Genomic DNA, 26,626 nt, shown 5'->3' with positions numbered 1-26,626 from the left:
ACACAGGCTTGCCCTGAGAACCCAAAGCAAAAGAAACAAATAACTGCTGAGACTGCCTGAACCCTTTAGTTCTGCTCAAATAATATCGCAACTGCCTGTGTAAATCCAAAGTGTGCAAAATCTTTTCCCCTTTATTTTGGGGCTTGCATAAAAGTAGGCAAATGAATAGTTTGGTTTAAAGCCACACTAGAAACCACTTTAGGCATAAAGGAAGGATTAGTACGCAAAGATACCCTGTCCTTATGGAAAATTAAGAAAGGCTCCACCGCCATAAGGGCCTGTAATTCAGAAACCCTTCTCGCAGAGGTAATGGCCAACAAAAAAGCAGTCTTTCATGACAAATATTTCAACTCGGCAGTAGCTGCAGGCTCAAAATGTTGTAGAGTGAGTTTCTCCAACACAAAATTGAGATCCCAAGCAGGAGTAGGAGCTCTACGTGGGGGTCTTATATTCTTTGCCCCTCTAAGGAATTGCTTAAACAAAGGATGAGAAAACAATGGTGGGTCACAGTCATAGTGAGCCGAAATTGCTGCAGCATGAACCTTAATAGAAGAGAAGGACAACCCCTTGTCCAGTAACTCAGTAAGATATTGAAGAGCCACACTTAAATTAGGCTTAGAAACATCAAATTCCTTTGCTGTACTCCAAAATAAAAATCTCTTCCATTTATTCATGTACACTTTCCTTGTACTAGGCCTTCTGGCCTCCAAAATAACATTCAAAACTTGTTGTGGAAGCTGAGACCCTCCAGGGTTTAAAACAGAATATGCCAGGCTGTTAGATGTAGAGAGTGAAGTTTGACATTGAGTAAATGACTGTTCTCCTGAGACAGCAGGTGTGGAATTGAAGGCAAAGGCCATGGAGGCTCCCTGCACCAGACTTCTCAGTAATGGGTACCAGTGCTGTCGAGGCCAATCTGGAGCTATTAAAATCATCTTTGGCTTGTCCTGTCTGACCTTCAGGAGTACCTTTGGGAGGAGAGGCAGAGGTGGAAAGGCATACACATGAAGATTGCTCCACTTGAATGAAAGAGCATCCACTTTCCAAGCTGTGGGATGAAACCTTTTGTGCAAAACTTTGGCAGCTGGTAGTTTAGTGGAGAAGCGAACAGATCTATGTCTGGAGTTCCCCATAACACTGTCAATTTCTGAAATACATGAGGATCCAATTTCCACCGTGGGGATCCATAATTTGTCTGCTCAACACATCTGCTAAGGAGTTCTGTGCTCCGGCAGAAACCTTGCCTGAAGATTCAGCTGTAAACTGAGAGCAGTCTCCCACAAAATCATTGCTTGTCTGCATAGAGGATAAGAATGCGTTCCCCCTTGCTTGTTGATGTACCACATGACAGTTGTGTTGTCTGTTAGAACCAACACCTGCCCTGGAAGAAGTAAATCCTTGAAAGCTATTAATGCAATTGGACTGCTAACATCTCCTTCAAGTTGATATGTAGATGTTGAAGTCTGGCAGGCCACGTGTCTTGTATCCACTTTCCATTTAGATGAGCTCCCAAGCTTTGTCTGAGGCATCTGTCGTTAGAATCTGACTCGCCTGGTCGGGTCACAGAGAGTCCTTGTTTAGGTGACATTCCTGTGCCCACCATTAAAACTCCTTTTGAATGCTAGGTATTATTTGAATGACACTGTCCTTATCTTGCCAGTACTGTGTCCATTCATTTTTGACATACCATTGTAGCTTCCTCATATGCAGTTTGGCATTGGGAAGCACCAGAATACAAGATGCCATGAACCCCAAGGCTTGAAGGACTGTCCTTGCAGTCAGCCTGGACTGATGAGACAACTGATGGAAGTAAAGAGAAAGATTCTTTTGTTTGTCCGGGGTCAAAAAGGCCATCTGGGACGCTGTATTCAGTCTCACACCCAGAAAGCACATGTCCTGAGAGGGTACTAGACTGGACTTTATTTCGTTCACAGAATACCCCAGGCATCTTAGCACTGCTATCACATACTGTAAATGATGAAGAAGTTCGTCCTTTTCTTGGGCCAGAATCAGGCAATTGTCCAAATAAGGATAGATCTGTATTCCTCTTAGCCTGAAGAAAGCTATCACTGGAGCCAGAACTTTCGTGAACACTCTGGGCGCAGTAGATAAGCCAAAGGGCAATGCAGAGAACTGATAATGAGAAGTCCATGCCTGAAAACGCAGATACTTCCTGCAACTGAGCCTGATAGGAACATGAAGGTAAGCCTCCTTGAGATCCAGAGTCACCATCCAGTGATCTTTGCCCAGCAGAGGCAAAAGCTGTTGTAACGTCAACATTTTGAACTTGGGAATGTTCAGATATGTGTTGAGGATAGATAAATCCAAAATTGGTCTCCACGTGTTCCCCTTCTTTGGTACTAGGAACAGGCGAGAATAAAATCCTAGGCCCACTTCTGGTAGAGGGACCGGTTGTATGGCCCCTATCTGAAGTAGCAGAGAAATTTGTTTGTGAGCCTCTAGTCTTTGCTGAGGAGGAACGTCTGGCATGCCTTTGAAAGGAGGCAAGGTATGGAAATAAAACTTGTAACCTTGGTGTATGATATCCAATACCCATCTGTCTTGAGTAATCAAACTCCAATTTTGCTTGAAGAGTGCCAACCTTCCTCCCAAAGGTGCTGCCAGGCGAGAAGGATCTGGCAGCTGAAAAGGTAGGTCATTGGGCCTGTTTACGAAAGGACTGGCCCCTGCCCTCACCAAGACTGTGCAGGTGAACTCCCGCTCTAGGTCTGAAGGAACTCTGAGTCCTGCCCCTACCACGTCTAGATGTACCCCTAGACTGAGAATCATAAGAAGGATACGTCCACCCCTTCGCAGGCCAATTCCTACTAAACTTCGGAGGCTGAACTTGCAAAAAATCTTTAACAGCCTGCATAGACTTAGCCTTGTCCTCCATTTTCTTCAAGACTGACTCCACAGGTGAACCAAACAACACATCAGACTGTAAAGGAGCATCCAAAATCCTTGTCTTAACATGGTCAGATAAATTCTGATCCCTCAGCCAGGCGTGCCTGCGAAGAACTGAACCAGTGGCAGCCACCCTAGACGAGGCCTGTACAGCATCAAAACCACATTGTAAAGAATGCTTACCCACCTGAGACATGCACCAAATCTTGTAATTCTTTACACTCAATGCCTTCCGCCAGAGCATCTACCTTAGACTTCAATTGAGAAAGAAGATAGTTTTGATATTTCAACATGTGAAACTGGCAATTCAAAGCCCTCATAGCTAAGGTGGAAGAAGTATAGACTTTCTTTCCCCATCTATCCAAAGCTCTGGCCTCTTTATCTGGAGGAACCGGATTTTTTACAACAGAGGCCTTGACACCCTTAGGTCCCTGACTAACAGTTTCTGGGTCCGCCCTAGGACTCTTATAAAGATATTTATGAGCCTCAGGCACCCTGTAATACCTATCCGGTTTAACAGGAGCAGGAGGCAAAGAATCAGGATTAAGTGAAGCCTCCGCAAACACATTCTCCACAACATCCATAACAGGTGGTATAGCCAAAGGCCTATGCTGGGGTAAAAGCAAAAATTCCCTAAGCCTTTTCCTGGAATCAGAGAAGTCCTGACCTTCCCACTTAAAATGTTCCCTCATGGAATGAAGAGTCTCTGAAAAGAAAAATCCTCTGGAGGAGAAGCAGAAGGAGTCTAATCATCTGCATCAGAATCAGAATAAGGAGAGTACTCCTGCAAGTCTTCAGCCAAGACTCTGAAACATCCAAGCCTGCTCAAAACTCCCCAACTCTGGTTCCACCCTAGGCCTCTTATCAGGAGGGGCAAAGAACCTCTAATCAAAGTAATTAAATCTTCTGCCATTTTAAGCATGTGCTTCTTGGGCACAGATCCTGTAGAACTAGGAGTGACACCAACAGAAGCTAAACCTGGCCTGCCTCTGGGAGAAGCCTTGGAAACAGAAGGAGAGGGCCTAACCACCCTAGGAAGGGAGGGGAGTACAGTAACCTGAGAAGCCCCTTCAGCCTGACCTGCCTCCTGAGAGGCCACATCCTGCAATATAAAAGACTCCCCCTGGGACTCCAGAGAAGCCTCCGGCGGAACCACCGGTTCCACAGACGCTTCTAAAGAACCGGCGTGCACGGACGACTCTTCTTGCCTGGGTTTAGCTGCTTTGTCTTTTGCGCTTCTTGAAGGGCGCCGGAGCATCCGACGCATATTATAATTGCACCGCTTCGAAACCAACCTGGCACAATCTAACCTTCGCTAATAGTGCGCTTATTGAACCTAGCACAAAAGCTACACCCAACAACGCCGTGGCTCAGGCCCCAAACAAGGAATACACAAAGTATGATAATCTCTATGCGTATCTGCTTCCCACAAGAAATACAGTTATTCACTTTTTCTGACATCCGTAAAACCACTGAGGCAAGAAAAACTAAAATATTCCCCAACGGGTACTTAGCCAACTTTGACTCGGTCTGAAACTCCGAAAAATTTCAGAACGCTGAACGGCACTTGCAACGCTGCTTCTGCATCGGACCATGCGGCAAAAAAGACTGAGGATATGACGTCGGTCATGCGCATTTGTACACTGACGTTCTGATGTCAGTCTTAAGCGCCTTGACCGACGTCAGCCTAATACTTTGATATTCGGGCCGACCGAGGACAGCGGACTACCCAAGTGTAACGACTGCAGCAATGTGAGATGAAGAACATCCTATGTTTGGGCTGGTGGCCAGACAGTCTGAGGATCCATCCTCATCCATCCATATACCCCTATGCATATATGCTGATATGCTTTGGACGTACAATCTATGGAGTGTAAAGCTTTGGTACCCTAGCCTGACATCAGCAGTGGCAACCCACGTCAGGAATACTGCAACAGTTATTTTGTTCAGGACATCTGGCAGGTGCTTGGTATCCAGTACATCATGTCTTTCAGGGGAACTACAGAATGAAAACTTCCTGTAAATCTGGTGATACATGCTTGAATGAAAGGATGAACCATACCAAGGAGGGTCCTCAATGTTAAACACTCGGATTATACTTAATTTCATTTATTTATGGAAAGGTTAAGTGAAATGTTTTTTGTAAGAATATCTTCAACCATGACTTTCATCAAAAAGGTAAAGATAATTACAAAATACACATGGACAGTTTAAAGTAGCCAATCAACCAATACGCTTTTGGGAGGTGGAAGCAAACTGCAATGTTTGGGGGGGTGGGTGACAGACCTGGGGAAACCTTGGATATTTCACTAAGACAATGATCAAGAAAGAAACCTGAACCCAAGCTGTGAAACAGCCATTTGCAGTAGCCTTTGTAGCTCTGTGTATAGAAGTGTGCATGCACTAGGGGAACGCATTGAAGGCTCTTAAGGTAACATAAGTGTGTACAAAAGACAAGGAGGGTTAAGAGCAACAGGCTTGTGTTGCTAGGGTTGCCAAGTATTTCCCAAGTCTGGGCAACAGTTAGGGTGTCCCCCTCTATAAAACAGGACAGGTTTGGTATTTGGGATAGGGGTTGCAACTAGAACTTCAAGCCCATTTGGGAAAGAGCAGTTGAAGATGCCTGAATGGTGAGGAAGGGTGAAGTTAGTCGCCCTTCATGACTTCAGACAGAGGTTCCCACCTTAGCATGGATTTATTCAAGATCAAGTCACCAAAAGGCTACAACTTCCACTGGAGAGAGGTGCCCTGGCAGTGCATTGGAGGGATGAATGGGTAAACAGTTGACTAAAGCTTAACGCTCAGTAAGCAAGATGGGCAAAAAGGAATAAGAAAAAATATGTTAAGACAGGATGTGTGGACATATAATAAACCCTAACAGTGACATCCAAATCTACTACAAATTTCATTATGTTGCAAGCAGAGTAGATACAGACAGCCTAGAGTGGGCATGCAGTTTAAAACTACATCTGGCAGAACCAACAGAGTTTAACTACTATAAATTCTAAATGCATAACATGCAACTCTGACAAACCTGTTTCCATTACAGTGCTTTGGAGACATCACCGAAAACAGACTATTCTACCTAAATGGGCCTTGCATACCATAAAATATATTAAATCAATGCTGAACAAAGGTTAACCAGTGAGTACCTACTTGACCTAAAATAAACCAGCTGTGTAACTACTTGGAAAATATAGTAGGTGGAGGACTGGCATATACAGGAAGAGAAATCACCTAAAGAAAAAACTTGTTTTATCCCTCTGCACAGAAGCTGGCTAAAACCCCCATCTGGAATACCATGTATAGGCACAGACAGCTCATGTCTGCAAGACAAACAAGGTAGAAGCAGTACTGATCAGGGTAACTAGCATGATGTATGGTCCTTACTTCTCAGCCTTCCCTGATTTTCTCTCATTTTTTTGCCACATCCCTCACTATATTTTTGATTTTCTGGTAAATCACTGAGAATTACAGTCAGTCAATAATGCCAGACGTCATTATTTCATACTTCTTACTGTTCTGAAAATGTTGATGCAAAACCTGTTTTATTAATATTTTTAAGCCAGTTAGAGTAATGTTTAAAAATTGCCCCTGATTTTGGCCTTTGCTCCATGTTATTTCTGGATTTGCCCTGATTCCTGAGAATCAGAACAGGACATGGGTTGAACATACAGAATTATAGGTCCAAGGGAGAGAGAGTGATGAGTTTATTTCTCACATTAAGGGTGGTGGATAACTGGCACATCCTTCCTGAAGAAACTATAGCAATCAAAAATTAGTGTAAGAACCAAATTTTTTATGCTAGTTATAGGAGAAATAACATGTCAATTAGAGTAGAATTGATAGCTAATCCATAAGGTGGTGAAAAGGGCACAAGATGTCTCATGAGATCTTATCTGCACTCAAAAATGTTTCAGTGTTTCTACATAAAATATGAGGTGGCAGCAACCACAACAAAACATTACACTGCTGAATATAAGGTAATCACTGTCAAAGTATGAAATACCTCACAGTGACTCTAAGGTTATTTATGAAAAGTACAGTTGTGTACACTTAACATAAATGTAGATGCTAAGAGTGTATTCACTGTTGCAGTCATCACATTTGGGTTATCTGCTTGCAGTAGCCCTCAGTTGGCCTGATTAACAAAGTCTTGTGTCCTATGTTGAAGTCAGGGGGCTGGAAGGAGGGTAACCAGGACTGCAACAGTGAATACACTCGAACATCTACATTTATGTTAAGTGTACACAACTGTACTATGTTCTTCGTGTTTCACTGTTGCAGTCATCACATTTGGGTAGATTCCCAAAGCTAAGGATGGAAAGAGGAATTTAGATATTATTAGGACCAGCTATAAGACCCTGCAAGACTGCAGTGGCAAAGCCAGCTCTGGATTTAGAGAAAATTGTCAAATGGTAATGCTTGGTGAAAGTATGTACAGAACTCCTGGTAGCAGCTTCTAGGATGTCCCTGGTAGGGACTTCTCTGAGAAAGGCTGCAGAGGTAGATGCAGCCCTGACTGAATGGGGTCTGATCCCCCTGTAGGATAGGTTTTCCATGGTGCTTATAGAAGAAATGAATGCAATGGCCTATCCATTTAGAAATGGTTTGCTTTGAAATAGCCTTCCCCACTGCCCCTGCAGCAAGTGCCACCAGTAGTTGTTCACATTTCCTTTGAGGTTTAGTACTGTCCAAGTAAAATCTAAGTTGTCTGTGCACATCTAAGGAGTGCATTATCCATTCCCCTTTGTTCTGTGGATTAGGAAAGAAGTTTGGCAAATGAATGGACTGATTAAGAGCCACACTGGATACCACCTTGGGTGTGAAGGAGGGATTGGTTCCGAGGGACACCCTGTCCACATGAAAGATGATGAAAGGCTCCACTGCCATAAGGGCCTGCAATTCAGATACCCTTCTTGCTGAAGTGATTGCTAAAAGGAAGGCTGTTTTCCAAGAAAGGAATTTTAAATCTGCAATAGCAGCTGGCTCGAAAGGAGGAAGAGTGAGTTTCTCCAATACAAAGTTGAGGTCCCAGGCTGGAGTTGGGGGTCTCCTGGGTTGTCTTAAATTTTGGGCCCCTCTGAGGAACTGCTTGAGCAGTGGATGACAGAAGAGAGGAGGTTCTCTGTTATGAGCTGAAATGGCTGAGGCGTGAATTTTCATGGAGGAAAAAGAAAAGCCCTTGTGAAGCATCTCAGTAAAGTATTGTAAAATCTAAGGTAAGCTGGGCGCTGCTGTGCTCATCCTTTAAGATTGGTTCCAGGCACAGAATCTTTGCCATTTTTCAGCATAAGATTTTCTAGTACTAGGCCTCCTTGCCTCTAAAATGATATCCATCACTGGTTTAACCGAGGGATTGTAAAGGAGAGATTAGGTAATTAGCCAGGCTGCTAGGTTCAGGGTTTGAAGCTAAGGGTGCAGAATCTGGTTCTCCTGCTGAGACAACAGGGTAGGGGGTCTGAGGCAGGTGCCATGGGGCCAACAGTGACACACTACACAAGAGGGGGTACCAGTGTTGGCGTGGCCAGTCTGGTGCAATCAATATCGTCCTTGGTTTGTCCTGTTTGATCTTTAGTAGTACTTTGGAGAGGAGAGGTAGAGGAGGAAAGACATAAACTGATAGGTTTTTCCAGCTGAAGGACAGAGAATCCACTTTCAAAGCTTGTTTGTAGGGAGTCCTTGTGCAAAATGTGTCCAATTGGTAGTTCTGGGGGGAGGCAAACAGGTCTATATCTGGGCTCCCCCATTTGTTTGTCAACATGTTGAAAATCTTTGGTTCCAGTTTCCACTCGTGTGGGTCCACAAGGATTCTGTTTAGTCCACCTGCCAGTGTATTTAGTTTTCCTAGCAGGAAAAGAGCTTGTAGATGCACTTGGTAGCTCAAGGCTGTGTTCCACAATGCTATGGCTAGTCTACAGAGGGGGTAAGAATGGGTACCCCCCTGCTTGTTTATGTACCACATAACAGTGGTGTTGCCCGTCTTTACCATTAATTGTCCTGGAAGAATGTGGTCCTTGAAGGCTGTCAGAGCATTCTGTACAGCTAACATTTCTTTTTGATTGATATGCAGGTGCATTTGACTTGGGTTCCATTTGCCCTGAATGCACTTCCCTGCCAGGTGAGCCCCCCCCATGCATAGTCTGATGCGCCTGTTAGGGTTTGGGCGGCAGGGGGTAGAGTGAAAGGTAGCCCCCTGTTTTGGTGGCAGGCCTCTGCCCACCAAAGGAATTCTAGGCATAGGCAAGGTATGATAGGAATCATTGCTTCTAGATCCTGAGAATGTTGACACCATAGGCTTTTTAGATACCATTGTAGTTTCCTCATATGCAGTCTTGCATATGGAATTAGAAGAATGCAGGAGGCCATGAACCCCAAGGTTTGCAGTATTTTCCTTGCAGATAGCAGGGTATTTGTGGCCACTAGTTTGAAGTAGGTTGTCAAATGAATTTGTTTCTCTGGCTTGAGGAAAGCCACCTGGGAAGTTGTAATCAAGCTTGCTCCCAGGAATATAATTTGTTGACAGGGTACCAGGTGTAACCTTTTCATTTATGGTGTACCCCAGACAAGTTAGCACCCTTAGTATAAAGGCCAGATGATTCAAAAGTATGTCCTGGCTTTCTGCCTGAATTAGAGAATCATCCAGGTATGGGGATATTTGAATATTTCTCTGCCTGCAAAATGCAATGACTGGAGCTATTCACTTTGTGAATACCCTGGGCGCAGTAGATAACCCAAAGGGCAGTGCAGAGAACTGATAGTGTGTGTAGCCTGCTTTGAAGCCTAGGTATCTTCTGCACAATTCCCTGATTGGGATGTGCAGGTATGCTTCCTTTAAATTGCGTGTTGCCAACCAGGCATCTTTGCCTGGCATAGGAAGCAACTGGTGAAGAGTCAGCATCTTGAATTCTGGAATCGCCAAAAAGGTGTTTAGAGTAGACAGGTCCAGGATAGGACGCCAAGAATTGTCTTTTCTGGGTACCAGGAAAAGTCTTGAGTATAAACCTGGTCCCTTTTCCACTTCTGGTACAGTTTGAATAACCTTTATGCTTAAGAGAGAGAGTACTTGCTTTTGATCCTCTGCCCACTGATTTGGGGGTAGATCTGGCCAACCGTTTGGGGTTGGTAATGTGTGGAAGTGAAATCTGTATCCTTGGGACACTATTTAAAACCCATTTGTCCTAGGTAATGAGTTTCCAATTTTTTGCATGTAGAGCAATCTCCCTCCCAAAGGGGCAGTCAGTTAAGAAGTGCTTGGAAGTTTTAAAGTGAAATCATTGAAACAGTTTACCACAGGGGGGGGGGGGAGTTTTACTACTCCCAGATTTGGAAGTGGGGGCCCCCACTGCTTAGTCCTGTGCATACCCTGGGACTGAAGCCTGGGTGTTGTGCTGGATCTGGGTTTGGGCTGAGAAGGCCTGGAAGAGGCAGGAAAGGTCCATTTCTTAGAAGGCCAATGCTTACTAAATCTTGGAGGTTGTACTAGTAAGAAATCTTTAACAGTTTGCATAGATTTAGCTTTTTCCTCCATCTTTTTAAGAACTTATTCTGCCTTATTGCCAAACAGGCGGTCCTGATTTGAGGGAGCATCCAGTAATTTAGCTTTAACATGATCTGGCAAGGATTGCTCCTTAAGCCAAGCATGCCTTCTAAGTACAGACCCAGTGACAGCAGCCCTGCAAGATGCCTCTAGTGAATCAAAACCACATTGCAAAGTATGTTTTCAGAATGTCGGTAGTCGGATGGCTTACCGAAGACATATCTGGATAATTGAACTGAGCACCAAAATATTTAGAAGTGAAAATATACCGACGACGGATAGTTTGTTGTTTAAATAAGGCACAAAACCGACAGTGAGGTACATCGTGGTCAGGGCCTAGGCAAGGAATACAGTACGAATGAAAATCTTTATGAGGTATCCATAAGAAATGCAATTATTAACTTTTACTGACATTGGTTTAGAGCAAGAAAAGGATTCCCCAATGGGGTACTTAGCTTTTAGTTGACGATTTTGGTTCTGAAACTTGAAAACGAAAATTTCAGGAGTCGGCCGACCAGCACTTGCGAACTGCTTCTGCTTCGGGCACCGCACGGCAAGAAAGACTGATGTAATGTCGTCGGCTGCATTTTTTATTCCCCTGACTACCTGATGTCACGGAAGAAGAGACAGCATCCAACACAGGACCCAAGACTTTGTTAATCAGGGCAACTGACGGCTACTGCAAGCAGATAACCCAAATGTGATGACTGCAACAGTGAAACACGAAGAACATCTATTATTACTGACTGAGAGGGTTGGAGGTACCGTAATAAGAAAGTGCTTCTGTCTGGGAACAAAACATAACAAGTAGGAGTGAATGGCGGCCTGGGTACCAGGCAGGTCCTTATGAGCCAGAGGTGAGCAAGGAAAAATAACATTTAGTATGAAAGGAAAATTATTAGTTGCTGCAACAATAAGGTAATTGGGGGTGGACAGCATTACAGTGTTACATGTATCCATAGCATTCAGGAGCAGGATGGCCATTACTGAGCCTGGCTACTGACCTATCTGATTTTAGACATCCTCACCGCAACAAAGTCAGTAGTGTGGTTTCTCTGTGAATGACCTAGTACAGAAGGAAATATTTCTAATCATCAGTGATTGCCATCCTGATTGTGACAATGGTGTGAAGGAGGACGTGAGTTTTCAAAATCAGATGGGAGTGGGAAAGCATTTCAAATACAAATGGTGGTAAACATTACATATAAATAAATTATAGGCTGCAAAGGTGGCACTTTAATCCAGAAACAAAACAACTCAACTTAAACAGAGATTCTAAAATCCAGTTTGTATGCAAGGACACATGCACACTTGTGTTCACACATTTAAGCTTTCCAAATACAGACGTAATACTTTCCACCATTAAATTGCAGTACCAGTAATTATCCTAAATGAATGCAATTTAGTTTCAACCAGCACATAGGTTAGTCAACAAATTCTTCAATTTTATCACAGGCCAACTTAACAAAAACAGCACATCAGAGGCCGAGCTGTTTTCATTATGAGGGAAGTGTACTGAGACAGAGATAGAGAAATTACTGCAGTAATTTGATTACAGTGATCAGTTGCTTAGAATTTGCATGGAAAATGGAAAGGTAAGAAATTAAGGGCTGTCATCAGGAATGCTATTCACAGACTATTAAGCAGTCTAAATTAGTGGGTATGGAAGACTTCTTTCTATAAAGTCTTTCTAATCTTAATTAGAAAAGATGTTTCTCCTTTTCTAATTTTCAGTGAATTATCTCAAGCTAAAGAAATCTATTCTGGTAACACCCACTCAAACCAGTGGTGGAACTAACGCCTTATGATAAAATCCACAGAATGCAATATAAATTTGTTATAGACTACTTAACTGCCTGGGAGTTGATACTGTAGCCTGTGAACCAATAAGCAACTGCTCTTTCCTGGTCTATCTCATATTGCAAAATGAAGCTGCACCATTCGTTTCATATCTTCTATTTACTCCATTGACTTGAAAATGTTAGGAGTGGTTACTGAGGACAGAAAAGATCTATAGTGATTTCAGCACAGTGGGCCACTACATCACTGACTAAATCATGCCACTGAAAGTGTCAGTTTATCAGAAATTAATTGTTAACATTAGTTAAAATATATAAACAAATTACTCACTAATGTGAGTGATGAGCTGACCAAGACAGTGGCATTTAGCAAACAGCAGTAATGCTCATTAACCTGCAATGTTATCATTACAGAGAGGGGTTAGCATAATGGTTAAAGTCTTAACCTCACAAATAAAGAGTACATGGTTTGATTCTAACCACTACCTATAAGCTAGACTTATAATGATCTGCAGACTAATAGCCCAATATCTACCTATGAACCAAAGAAGGCAGACTGAATTTGTGAAGTTTTAGTGAGAGGTTGACATAGTGGTTAAAGTGTTCACCTTATAAGCACAAGGTATAGCGACTGATTTTCACATGGGGTAAATGGCTGGGCTTGAAATGACCAACAAGGGCAGTTATCCTGGTACTAGTTTAGTTGGGAGGTTGGCATAATGGCTGGGCTTGAAATGGCCCACAAGGTTAGTTAGCCTGGTACTAATTTAGTTGGGAGGTTGGCATAATGGCTAGGGTGTTTAACCTTACAGACACAAGGTGCAAGATTTGATTCTCAAATGGGGTAATTGGCTAGGGTCTATAATACATAATCGAAAGTTGAATTCAGCGAATGGCATTTACACCAATAATGCCATTCAGTGAATTCCCTCATGTGGGGGACTGCACCCCCCACACCCCTTGCTAATTATATATATACCAACTCCAAGATCGCACTACAGTGAGGAAAGGGCAAATTTTCCGATCTTCACTGTACTGCGATCTCACTATTAACAGTTCGCTGAATTCAACTTTCGATTATGTAATATAGACCCAATCGGCTAGGCTTAAAATGGCTTACAAACGGCAGCTAGCCTAGTACTAACCTATGAACCACTATATGACCAAGTCTAATAGTTAAAGTGATAGCACGTTTGCTCCTTTATTAGGCATATCAGATACTACACTTGCTGCATCTTAAACGTGGGTAAACTAGACATGGGATTTGTTTTAATCACTGCCAGGATATTATCAATTTGGGCTAAAAATTACTGAAGGTTATCACAGCTCAAAAACTAAACTACTGCAAACTAGCCAACTTAAATAAACGATCATGAACATCTAAAATGTAAAAACCTCTCACAAACTGATTTTACGTGAATATAGTGCTACTAATCTGCTTTAAACAGATGTATGTATTTCAAGGAATTTCTACAATATGACTCATTCTGTCAGTATTTTAAGCAAGGCACAGTGTGCATCAGTGCACTTCAATACATGCCAAAGGAATGGGCAAAGGCTAGAGAAAAACATGCTAAATATGCCACACTGACGGCACAGAGAACTAAAGCCCTGACTACAACTCCAGTGAGCTTGGTCTGAGTAACAGCTAGGGAACTTGATGGTGATGCTAGGCAGTATGGGAGTGCCCATCCTCGAGGGGGAGTCATGTCTATTCGTATCACTGCTCCCACACTCAAGCACTGCTTGAATGTATGGACAGAGTCAAATGAGGAGAATGCAGTGCTGGGATGATGGAGGTATGGCCATGCAAACAGTCAATGGTAGCCCTTGATGGCTGACATGATGCGAACTGTTAAGAGTGGCACACACTGTCCCAAATGTCACACAAGTGCTCACATCCCACCAAAGGGGAGGGCTTATGGCCACTCACAAAATAGCTCACTACCAGAATGCCAGATGGTGCACCAAACTTCATGATAGTTACCTAGATGATTGCTACTCTGGACATGCCTTCCTCTAGGGGATCTGCAAAAGGAATTTCCCACAACCTTAGGGAACAAACCAGCACAAATCTGATGGAGGTGGTTCAATGGTCAGCAGACAGAGGAGAGAGAAAACAACTAGAAAAAAGCAGCAAGATGTCCTTAAACCACTTAAATGTGCACCAATATTCCACAAACAAAACAATGGAATAGTTTAATATACTTATAAAATAGATGTAATGGAGACAAAAATGAGAATGAACACCCGACACTTTACAAGAGAATTTGTTAAAGAAATCACCCAACTGTTTTTCCTGTAGTTTTATAAAACACAGATGCACTGTGATCGGCCCATTTAAGAAACATATTAAGTGCACAATAACACTTGTTAACTGAAACTGACTATAAGGGCAGTAAGCTAATTCTCTCTCTGACCAGTGTCAACAGATGTCACAGAGCATTGCTGAATTGTTCAATCACTCCTGCTGGTATAATTACAGTAATGAGAGACCCCCCACTACTCACAGCCTTCTAGTACGCAGCACTACAAGGCAGCAGTACATCAAGACAGCTGCTGCTATCATACAACATGAAAACCATATTTAGTAACCTAGGATCGCAAACACCGATCATTTAACATCCTGGCCCCCAGTGGAGCCAATGTGCAAGCAGCAATTATCAGAAGGGATATGGAAAGTAAAGCAATAAAGAAAAACAACTTGCATGCAGGCAAGGTTGCACACATTTTATATATTCATATGATGTTACTCAAGGCCTATTTATACTACCATTTTACTGTATGCTAGCATCTGTGGCAGCAGAAGCAACCAGCAAAAAATCTATTACTGAAACCAAATTTGAAAAATCTTAATGTCGTTAAGATAATATTTCTGAACACAATAATTATTTTTTTTCCTTTGCACTACTACGTGAAGTCCGCCCAATAACAGGCAGCATGTCCACACACCTCCCCCACTCCCACACAGATTCAGTCTCAGGGCAAAAATAAAAGTCGAGGAGGAAGAAACTGCTTGGAACCACCTCCTCTATCTTGTGTGGTGTATGGTAGCAGCTGTCTAGCACATCGCTAAAGTTCTGTTAGGGTATGTCACTTAAACCTCTAAGCAGAAATTAAGAACATAGGATCAAATACAAGTTTAACATTCTTCTCTCACAGTAAAACAAAACCACGGTTTGACTCTACAAAGCCTCACATTACTTTCCCTGTCATCACTGGGAATAAAGCTTCCACCATTACTCAAGAAAGAGACACATTTGCTTGGATTAATGCTGTGAGCTGTAATTCCTGTGGTATACGGTTTGATTCCCTCAACCCTCATTTGCCTACTGTGTGACCCTGAGCAAGTCACTTAACCAGACACTGCTAATGAGTCACCTTTGAAAAGGGACTGTGTGCGCGCGCAGTGGGCCTAAATGGTTAATAAATGGGTATTACTAATTCATATAAGATGTGTGCTGGGGGAGGTTAATCTACAACACATTCCCTAAGGGAATGTATTAATGCTCTGTTGTAAAACACAATTCAGCCCAGATTCATTCTGGGGGAGGCAAAATGTGCCACAATCTAATATAAACTAAGGAAAGCAGACTATGTGGGATTAACTACATGAAGATGTATAGCAACTGAAACTTGACGTAGAGAAAAAAATATGCATATACACACACACACACCCATGCACATCACAGTTAATGAGTATCTAACTCCTCAGTTCAAGGCATACATTTCAGCACTCAACAACACGTACCTTCCTAGGTCCTTACACTGTTGTAAAACACCTCAGAAGTACTCAAGACTGAGCCTAAGACTGCAATGGGCTTGCACTGAGAGGCACAAACATGATTCTCATTCCAGCTCTTTCAAAGCTAACATCAGCTTGCACCACCTTCATTTCTTTCATCAAAGAACCTGTTGTTTGTCTAAACTGACCATTACAGAGAGATCTCAAAACAGTGTTTATGTTGGGTAATACAAAGTATAAAAATGCAAAATTGTACCACAGTAGAACCGTGTTTTAATAAACTCCAAACACTCATGTAACTACATACAAAAATATCACAACAGTTATACCAAGATGTGAACAGAAGTTACCCTAAATGCTGAAATGTTAAGATGAGCCATCACTTAACCACGCTAACTTATTCTGAGAGCAAGTATGTCAGCATTTAAGAATATATGGGTAAGTACGTACAGCCAATATCAATATGCTTAGGAAGTGGAACAGCTATTATTGCATTCCATTCCAGATAGCCCCAGAGAAGCCTGCCCTGCTTCAGAAATGGTAAGTAAATAGGCATTGTCTTGTAAACCAGGCACAATAGAAATATCACCCAACACATGGCAAAGAAATCTGTGAAAATGGATTGTAAAACAGGTACTACCCTAAAGAAGTCTGCTCGCACTACTCCTTGAAAGGTTTAGCCAGGCTTCTCTTGGCAGGAGGAAATGCATGTTTTAATCCCAATGGACATGGTCTGTTTACCCTCCGCAAAAGAAAAACAGCTGAACACACCTCAACCAGCACTTAACTAACCCATTCCTTTTTCCTTCAAGCCAGGTGAATTGGTTTCCTGTCAGTTTCTCCTAAATGGGGAAGAAGGTTGATCAGACCACTCCTTCAGTTGTGAAAGCTGGGTGTTACGTCTTGAGGGTTTGTCTGCTTGCTCCCTAACTCCCTCTTCTCAGTACCTTGCATATTCTTCAACTGCCTCACACTCCAATGCCATACCAGAGTGACATAGCTGCAAATGTCGCTGCTGTTATGTCTTTCGGCTTTTCCCAGTTAGGGGTTGCCCGGTCCGCTAATGATTGGCAGTAGATTTTTACGTGCCGAGTTGCCGGCCCTGACGCACAGCCTTCAAAGATGGTACGCCCTTTCACGCATGTCTCCACACAGAAGAGACGCTCTAGCTGAGACAGTGTTAATTACGAGTATAAAAAAAAGCCTTGCATTCGTTAGAATAGCCTCTTCCAAAGCAGGATGTCTGACATTTTGCAATTCTAACACCTCTAGCTTCAGGAAAACAGTTAAAGCTTGAGACAGATACAGTCACTACTTTTAGCAGGAATGTTAACTGATTTAACCTATGACATACTAATAACTACTAAACTTAAATTGGTTTCTTCTGCCTTCAGCTCCAAAAGATAAAATACGATTCTTGGACTGTACTGAATTTGATTGTAGTCTTATTTCAACTATCCAGTGTGGAGAGAGTTTTTCTTTTATTTTATTTTCTGCTGTCTGATCAGATATATTCTGTTCATCTCTAATCTTAGCCTTATCTGGTGCTGGACTACCAGTTTAAACTACACTTTAATTTGATAGGGTGTTTTCTTAGTAAAACAAAGAATTTGTCTACTTGGTCTTTTTCATTCATTCCCATAGTTTGCCACTGAATTGTTTGCAGATGTTAATTTCAACTAAAACTGGATTAAAGTATATCCCTGTGAACTACATGTTGCTGTTGCTTGCAGAAAACAGCGACATCATGATTTAGCTGCATGGTGGCTCATGTCCAAACTTGCAGTTACTATTACTTCTGAGGCAACCTTATTTTTTTTTTTGAGTACACCCTATTTTAAATGTTTCTGTGAACTTGTGGACTCGGTGACTCTGCAACTATATGATGGATTTGAATACAGTCTTTGGTTTTAATTACAGCAAGGAAAAATGATAACATGGGCTTTTTACAGGTATGATTTTTACTTTGAATTACTCATTTCTAATGCTTTATTTCTACTGACCTGTATACTAATGTTATTTCAACAAAAAACAGTAATAAGCTGATACCTAACAACCACATTAATTTAAATGTTTCAGCACATCGAATTTAAGATACTGAGATGCACTGTGAATTCAGAAAATTGTATCATTACATGGAAGATGCATTCACAGTGAGGTGCAATTTTGCTTTAGAGATATTCAACATCATGAAATACTAGAGCTGCAACTGTAGTGCTAAAAATGAATGTTTCTTAGCATAAAAAACAGGTGATCAATAACAGTGAATAAATGGCTTTTGCATAGGAATATTTACTGAAGTATATGTGTACTCTAGTATTAGAAAGCTTTTTTTAACAAGAAACATCTTTATTAAATTATCACGTATGGCATAGGCAATCATACATTTACACATGAAAACAAACCATATTGACAATTTTAGTTGCAAACATTAAATATTACAAACCATACTGACATAATTGTAGTTGCAAACATTATACATCACTTATAATATATCCAGTCATTGTTAGTCAGACATTACATACCTCATTCAAATCCTGCCTTCTTTTAAACCTTGTTCCTCCTCTGTATTTATTGTTCCCACAATTCCCATTTTTTTCCTATGTAATTTGCTCCTACCCTTTTCTAAAGATCCCAAATCTAGTAGTTTCATCTCTGTTACTATATTAACTACTTCTAGTAAAGTTGGTTAGACTTTGATTTACAGTAACTGCTTTTTTGGTAGCCACCATAATTAGACTCTGCAAAGCCTTACTATGTCTAGGCAGCTCTGATTCTGCATCATGTCTCAAAAAAATAATTTCCTTAGTCACACCAATTTGCTCACCCAGCATCTCTGGCACTGCACTCTGCTGGGAATCTTTAAAGTCTGCCAAATTACACTCCCAGAAAATATGTTCCCAGTTGCCTCTTTCTTCCCCATCACACCACCACCATTTGCTGTCTACTGGAGGAAAAATTCTTTGGGATCTACTGGGATATAAAAATACCCATGTAAACACTTCCAAGCAAAGATTCTAAATCTCTAGACTTTGTTGCATATTTGGGAGACATGCATCTATCAATAAAAATCCAATGGAACAATTGAGTCAACCACGAACCAAAACAATCAAGAAAAATCTCAGTTTGGCATACTGGACCCAATAAAGGCACCTGGACAGAGTCACAATCACAGCCCAAACATTCTGAATATAAAATCTTTAATAACAGAAAGGTGTCAACACAAGATTAAGCGCTTTCATTGCCCAACAGGGAACTTCATCAGAATGACATACATATATCCCCCTATTGTTTCTCTGTGAATTACTTATCCAGTCTCTCTTCCCAATCCTTTCTAACCTCCTCTGATTGATTCTTTAGTACTAGAAAGCTTTTGATCGCCATTAGCAAAACGTCTGGGCCTATCCCTGCATGACCCCAAGAAAGCAATACTTCAGAAGGGGTGCCTTACTGATCATAACCAGCTTTGATGTAAGAGATGCAGATATTCATCTCAACAGGAGAATCACTGCATCGACATCAAGAACACATAAGCAGGATATAACTGGAAACCAGATCATAATCCTCTCAGGTTTCTGTCACCTTTAATAGCCCAAACAATTGCTGAAAACTACTAAGACCGCAGCAATAAATCCAGCATGCATCCTTCAAGAGTGATGTTTTTTAATGTCTAAATATGCAAAATACTTTTATTTAATAAAATTTAAAAGCAAATATTTTTTGCTTTCTGTTATACACCAAACGTTATTAGTGCAGTTGGCCTTAATCATGTCAGAAAAGGGCCCCTGATCCAGATCACCTACCATGTTGACAAATGACTGAAAAGGTATAAAAGTTTAGTGTATAGCAACATACAGTGGTGCTGCTGCTGCTGAGCTGATGTTTCATGAAAATCACTGCAACTGTGAGACCAGAGAAAAATGTTCCCTCAAGGTTGAAGAAAAAAAAAAAAACAGCAGCCTTGCGGCTTCAGGACTTTAATTAGGTTTAAGGTGTTCTGCCTGAGCAGAACTTCACTCTCTGACTCCAGGATTCTCACAGTCAGCTAATCCATCCTTTGTAAGCATACCAGTGTGGATGAAATGGTGGCTGCAGCATTAGTACATTTTGCTACAAGGAAATTCACTTCGGAAGCTGCAAGCAGCATTTAATCAAGTCTCTGGCCTGGACAGAAAGGTATTAGGGAAACCTTCTCCAACTTGTAACACAGCAGGAAGCTCAGGATGGGTATGTATGCAATGTAATCAAAGCATGCAGGTTGAAAGTGTCAGAAATTAGCCTTAGGACAGTACCCTTACTCAATGTGGAGGTAAACTTAAGTCTTGTGATCTTCTCTAAGTTGTACTGTTATGTAGACATGACAAAAATCCATTTTGCCATTTGTCTTCATAAAGATCTGAAAGTCAAGGGTAGACTTGTACAGTGCCTTGCATTTTAAAGATCAAACTGACAGGAATGAGTATGACTTTAAGCTGTGTAGAAGGCACAGCTCAGGAGAAGCTTGGATGGAATGATAATTCAAGATTCAGAGAGATCCATCTTGTAAATGTTGCAATGTAGGCACTGTCATCTAAATTCTGTTAAACAACATGCCTTTGACTTTTTCGCCATATTTCACTACCATTTAATCAGAAAAGTTCACTTGCATCACTTTTACTGACACTTTGACTTGTGCATACTTGATACAAACACTCCTCTACCCAAATTCAGCATATTCATGTTCTCAAGCCTCACCTGTCTCTCCCCAATATGCTCTCATCATTCATCCCCCATTTAGCCTCACCTAACTCTCCCCAATATGTTCTCATTATTCACCCCCATTTTTCTTTTTTTCTCTTTCTCAGTCTCCTTTACTTAGTCAATGTTACTATGTTAACTTGTTTGAATGCTGTTTACATGGATTAAGATTATTAACTGCAGCATTACTATATTTCTGTACCACTACAAATATGAGACATTGTCATTTTTGTCCATTTTTTATACCCAGGCTGATACAGAAAACTGCTCATTACATCCAGTGCTCAAACCCATTTAGCAGACTGAAATAAATAAATACTCCTGTTCCAAACAGGCATTTGAGTGCATTTTGCATCCATAAGGATGGTCTGTTCATTTGAAGGTGTGTATCATTCCTATGACCTCACTAAAAGGGGGTACCACGCAAGGGAAGCCCTACTAGACAAAGTTCAATACCCATTCAGTATCAAATCGGAGAAACCTTGGACTTTGCAGATTTAATGATTACAAACAAATCAAACAGATTTTGGAAGTGTGTGGGGGGTACCTGAGAGAGCTGGTAGAGTAGGACTGAGAGGGGAATGAGTGACAGCACTGGGTGTCAGCAGAACTCACTTTAGTTAGATCTGATTCTGGGTGGACCTGAAAAAAACAAAATGAAAGACCAAACATTCTTCCATGCCAGCTGATTAAGCTGTCAAGTGCTCTCAAGCATACAAGAACTCAACTACCCCCAAATAGAAAAATAAGATTTCATACAAGACTGTGGAATTATGGGTGGATATACGGCTTTGACGGCTTGCAGAAAGCAGGTGGAAGCTCTTACATGTGTGAACATTCTCTAGTGGTTGGCAACTTCAGGAAGAGCCCCTGTATTGCATTTTTTGTGGGCTGACTAAATGGGTGGATAAAAATGCAAAGTAAACCGCCCTTTAAGACAGGAATTGGCAGGCTGCATCACTAAAGTTACACCCACAGGCTCAGGAAGTCTGAACTCCCTTATGTCTTAGTTTGTGTCTGGTCTCCTTCTAGGTTAAATTGCCCACACAACTATGACCTTTCATCCAAAGCTATTTACTTGTTTCCTAACACCACAGTCCATTACCACAGACCATTTCTGTTGTATAGCTACTGGCTGGACTAATAGGGGGCATTAAACCAGGAATTCACAAACATCTGATTTAGTTACCGGACATTGTTCAAATCAACAGGAGAGATTACCGGTCCTGCTTTAGTATCTCATAATGTTCATTTCTTGATCATCAGATAGATATCAAACTGAATACAAGCACTTTCTTTGATGACTGCAACTAATATGAACATCAATAAAAACCTGATATTAGTGACAGTACACATGCTCTTTTATAGGTGTGGTCCCAAAAACGTGGGTACTAAAAAACATTATGGTATACCAGCACAGTACAGTGTTGTACACATCATAAATGTAGATGTTCGAGTGTATTCACTGTTGCAGTCATCACATTTGGGTTATCCCTCCCAGGGTAGCCCTCAGTCAGGCCCGAATACCAGAGGCTTAGTATTTCTGCGTCAGTTGCTGTCTCTTCAGGACTGACGTCAGGTCGTCAGTAGTATAAAGTAAGGCAGCTGATGCCATTACATCACTTTTTCTTGCCCTGTCAGAAGCCCAAGTGGGAGACAGGATATGGTGAAGAACTCCACCAGTAGAAAGTAAATACCAAAAAGTTCCTTTTAAGGAGAGAGAGAGAAGAAGAGGGGGATGGGGGAAGGAAACCAGGACTATAACAGTGAATACACTTGAACATCTACATTTATGGTAAGTGTACACAACTGTACTATGTTCTTCGTGTTTCACTGTTGTAGTCATCACATTTGAGTTGATTCCCAAAGCTGAGGAAAAGGGTGGAGGCAGTCAAGGAGACTAGGGGCTGGCTAGGATGCCCTGCAAGACTGCAGTGGCAAAGCCTGCTCTGGATTTGGAGAGAATAGGCAGGTGGCAATGCTTGGTGAAGGTGTGAACAAATATTCATGTGGCAACTTCCGGGATGACCCTGGTGGGGACTCCTCTGAGGAAGGCTGCAGAGGTGGAGGCTGCTCTGGTAGAGTGAGTCCTGACACCCTTAGGGGGAGGTTTCCCGTGTTGCTTGTAACAGAAATGCATGCAGTGTGCTATCCATTTGGAAATGGTTTGTTTAGAGATGGCTTTCCCCTCTACCCCTGCACCAAAGCTGACCAGTAAATTGATCAGTCTTTCTGAGTGAGTTAGTCCTGTCTAGATAGAATCTGAGCTGTCTGTGCATATCTAGAGAGTGCAGTATCCTTTCGCCCTTGTTTTATGGGTTAGGGAAAAAGGTGGGCAAATGAATGGATTGGTTGAGAGCCACACTGGACACCACTTTGGTCATGAAGGATGGGTTAGTCCTGAGGTACACCCTGTCAGCATGGAAGATGATGAAGGGCTCCACAGCCACGAGTGCTTGTAGCTCGGAGACCCTTCTGGCTGAGGTGATGGCCAGAAGAAATGCTGTCTTCCAGGAGAGAAACTTTAACTCTGCTGGAGATGCTGATTCAAAGGGGGGCAGGGTGAGCTTTTTCAACACAAAGTTTAGGTCCCAAGCTAGGGTAGGTGCCCTTCTGGGTGGCCTCAAGTTGCTAGCCCCTATTAGGAACTGTTTGATCAGAGAGTGTGAGAAAAGTGGATGCTCAGTGTTGAAATGAACAGAGACAGCAGAGGCATGGATTTTAATAGAAGAAAAGGAGAGACCACTGTGTAGCAGGTCAGCTAGGTAATCCAGGATGACAGGTAGGGAGGGCTGTGTCGTATCTGCTCTCTTAGCCTGAATCCAGGTGCAGAACCTTTTCCAATTGTCAGCATAAGACTTTCTAGTGCTAGGGCGTCTAGCCTCACGTATAACATCTAGAACCTGTTTAGTGAGACTGGCAGCTTGATCAGTGGTCAGGGAATAAGCCATGCTACCAAACTGAGGGTCTGCAATTGGGATGCATGAATTCTCCTTCCCTCTGGGTCAGTAGGGTAGGGGTCTGAGGGAGATGCCATGGTGGCACTGGGGACAGGCTGTGCAGCAGTGGGTACCAGTGCTGGCGAGGCCAGTCTGGAGCAATTAGACTTGTCCTTGGTTTTTCCTCCCTTATTTTGAACAGTACCTTGGTGATGAGAGGTAGTGGGGGAAAGGCACAGACCGAGAGATTGACCAGGGGGAGGACAGGGCATCCACTTTCCAGGCCATGCAGTGAGGTTCCCTGGTGCAGAACTTGCTGAGCTGATGGTGTGGGAAGCAAAGAGGTCGACCTTCGGGGTGCCTCATTTCTGAGTTATTAGGGTGAAGGTTCTTTGGTCTAGCTGCCCTTCATGTGGATCCAGAAGATTTCTGTTTTAGTGGTCTGCCAGAGAGTTTAGAGAGCCTGGCAGGAATTGTGCTAACAGCTGGAGTTGCATGGCAGAGGCTGTGTGCCAAAGGGTCATGGCCAGCCTGCACAGAGAGTAGGAGTGAGTCCCTCCCAGTTTGTTGATATACCACATCACAGTGGTGTTGTCTGTTTTGATCAGGACAGCCCCTGTGGAGAGAAGGGGCCTGAAAACTGTCAATGCGTGCTGGACAGTTAACATCTGTTTTTGGTTGATGTGCAGATGAATTTGCTGTGGGCTCCATTGGCCCTGTATGCACCTGCCATCCAGGTGTGCACCCCAGGCATAGTCTGATGCATCTGTGGTGAGGGTCTGGGCGGCGGGGAGTGGTGAGAAGGGTAGTCCCTTGTTGTGGGAGCATGCTGCTGCCCACCAAAGAAACTCTTTCCTTAGGCAAGGTATCACTGGTATAAGTCTCACCAGGTCTTGAGTGCTGACACTAAAGGCTTTTTAGGTACCATTGAAGTTTCCTCATATGCAGTCTGCCATATGGAATGAGTAGAATGCAAGATGCCATGAATGCCAGAGCTTGCAGGATTTTCCTTGCAGATAACTGGGATTTGGTGGCTAGTTGAGAAAAGTAGGCTGCCAGGCAAGTTTGCCTTTCTGGTGTAAGGAATGCCATCTGGGATGCTGCATCCATTGTTCCCTGGAATATAATCCTTTGGGTAGGTACCAGTTTGGATTTTTTTTCATTGATAGTGTACCCTAGGGAGATCAGTAGGGACTTTACAAAGTCCAGATGCTTGAGCAGCTTTTCCTGACTGCCTGAATTAGGCAGTCATCTAAGTATGGGTAAATTTGGATATTCCTGTGTCTGCAGAAGGCAATGGCGGCAGCCAGACATTTTGTGAAAACTCTGGGAGCAGTAGATAAGCCAAAGGGAAGTGCAGAGAACTAAAAGTGCAGAGATCCTGCCCTGAAACGTAGATATTTCCTGCATGATTCCATGATAGGAATGTGGATGTAGGCCTCTTTTAGGTCTAGGGTGGCTAGCCAAGCATTCTTGGAGAGCATAGGTAGCAATTGCTGGAGGGTGAGCATTTTGTATTTTGGTATCACCAGGAAAGTGTTTAGAATGGATAGATAGAGGATGTGTGCCAGGTGCCCTCTTTTCTGGGTACCAGGAAAAGTTTGGAGTAGAAACCTTGGCCTATTTGTTATGCAGGAACGTACTCTATTGCCCTCATAGAGAGCAGGGAAAGGACTTGCTTTTTCACCTCTGCCCACTGGTTTAGTGGAAGATCTGGGAACCCTTTTGGGGTTGTAAGAGTGTGGAAAGAAAATTTGTAACCCTGAGACACTATGTTGAGGACCCAGCGGTCATTGCTAATGGTAGCCCAGGTGCTTGCGTGGAAGGAGAATTTTCCTCCTAGGGGCAAGTACAGGTGGGCAGAGGGAAGGGGTGAGGAGTAGAGTCATTGTGAGTTCTTGCCATGAGGGGTGGCTTTGAACTCCCTGGTTTTGAAGTGGAGGAACTCCATTGCTAAGATGTCTGCATTCCCTGTGGCTGCTGTCTGGGGAGTCTGCTTCCCCGGGGTCTGGGGTGAACTGACCTGGTGGGGGCGGAAAAGGATCAGTGCTTGGAAGGGTAATGCCTGCTGAACCTGGGTGGCTGGACCTGTAGGAAATTCTTAACTGTCTGCATAGATTTAACTTTTTCTTCCATCTTTTTTAAGGCTTCCTCTGCCTTGGTGTCAAATAAGTTGTCTTTGTGCAAGGGTGCATCCAATAATTTAGATTTGGCATGGTTTGGCAAGGGCTGTTCCTTAAGCCAAGCATGCCTTCTAAGGACAGAACCGGTGACTGCTGCCCTGCAAGAAGCTTCTAGGGAGTAAAAACCACAGTGTAAGGTGTGTTTGGTTACTCGACTTGCAGAATGCATTAACTCCTGTAACTCTATTTTCTGCACAAGCAGGAAAGGAAGACACTTTTTGTTTGAGGAGTTCCATGGAATGCTGCTGAAGTTTTAGCACATGGATCTGACAATTTAGTGCTCTGATAGCAAGAGTAGCAGAGGTGTATACTTTTTTACACCATCTGTCTAATGCTTGGGAATCCGTATCTGAGGGGATGGGATTATTAGCAGAAGTTGCTTTAATTCCTTTAGGCCCTTGAGAAATTACCTCAGGGTCAGCAGTAGGAATTATGAATAGAAATTTGTGAGAGTCAGGGACTCTGTAGTACAGGTCTGGTTTTCTGGGTGCAAGAGTCAAACTAGATTCCATGAAATCATCCACAACATCCAGGACTGGGGGAATGGCCAGGGTTCTGTGCTGTGGAAGATCTAAGAATTCTCTTGAGTCTCTTTTTAGACTGAGGGTAGTCCTGACATTCCCATTGGAAATGCTCCCTTAAGGTATGAAGGGTTCCCCAAAGGAAAAGTCCTCGGGTGGAGAGGCTGAAGGAATGGATTCCTCTGCATCAAAATCCTCATAAGCAGAGAGGGGTTGCATGTCTTCATATTCGAATGCATCAGAGTCATCAGACTC

At 42.7% G+C, this 26,626-nt stretch overlaps 1 protein-coding gene across 11 annotated transcripts in view; it reads right to left on the bottom strand.

Moving 5' to 3' along the window:
* The window catches only part of RAPGEF2 (Rap guanine nucleotide exchange factor 2), a 2,418,607-nt gene that overhangs the window by 1,995,152 nt on the left and 396,829 nt on the right, over nucleotides 1-26,626 (bottom strand). The window lies entirely within an intron of this gene.

The sequence above is a fragment of the Protopterus annectens genome, chromosome 2.part1 (assembly GCF_019279795.1).
Source record: "Protopterus annectens isolate FY-2018-M chromosome 2.part1, PAN1.0, whole genome shotgun sequence".
NCBI classification, from domain to species: domain Eukaryota; kingdom Metazoa; phylum Chordata; order Ceratodontiformes; family Protopteridae; genus Protopterus; species Protopterus annectens.
Note: the sequence above shows the minus strand (reverse complement) of the source record. Positions and strands in the feature narration are given on the sequence as shown.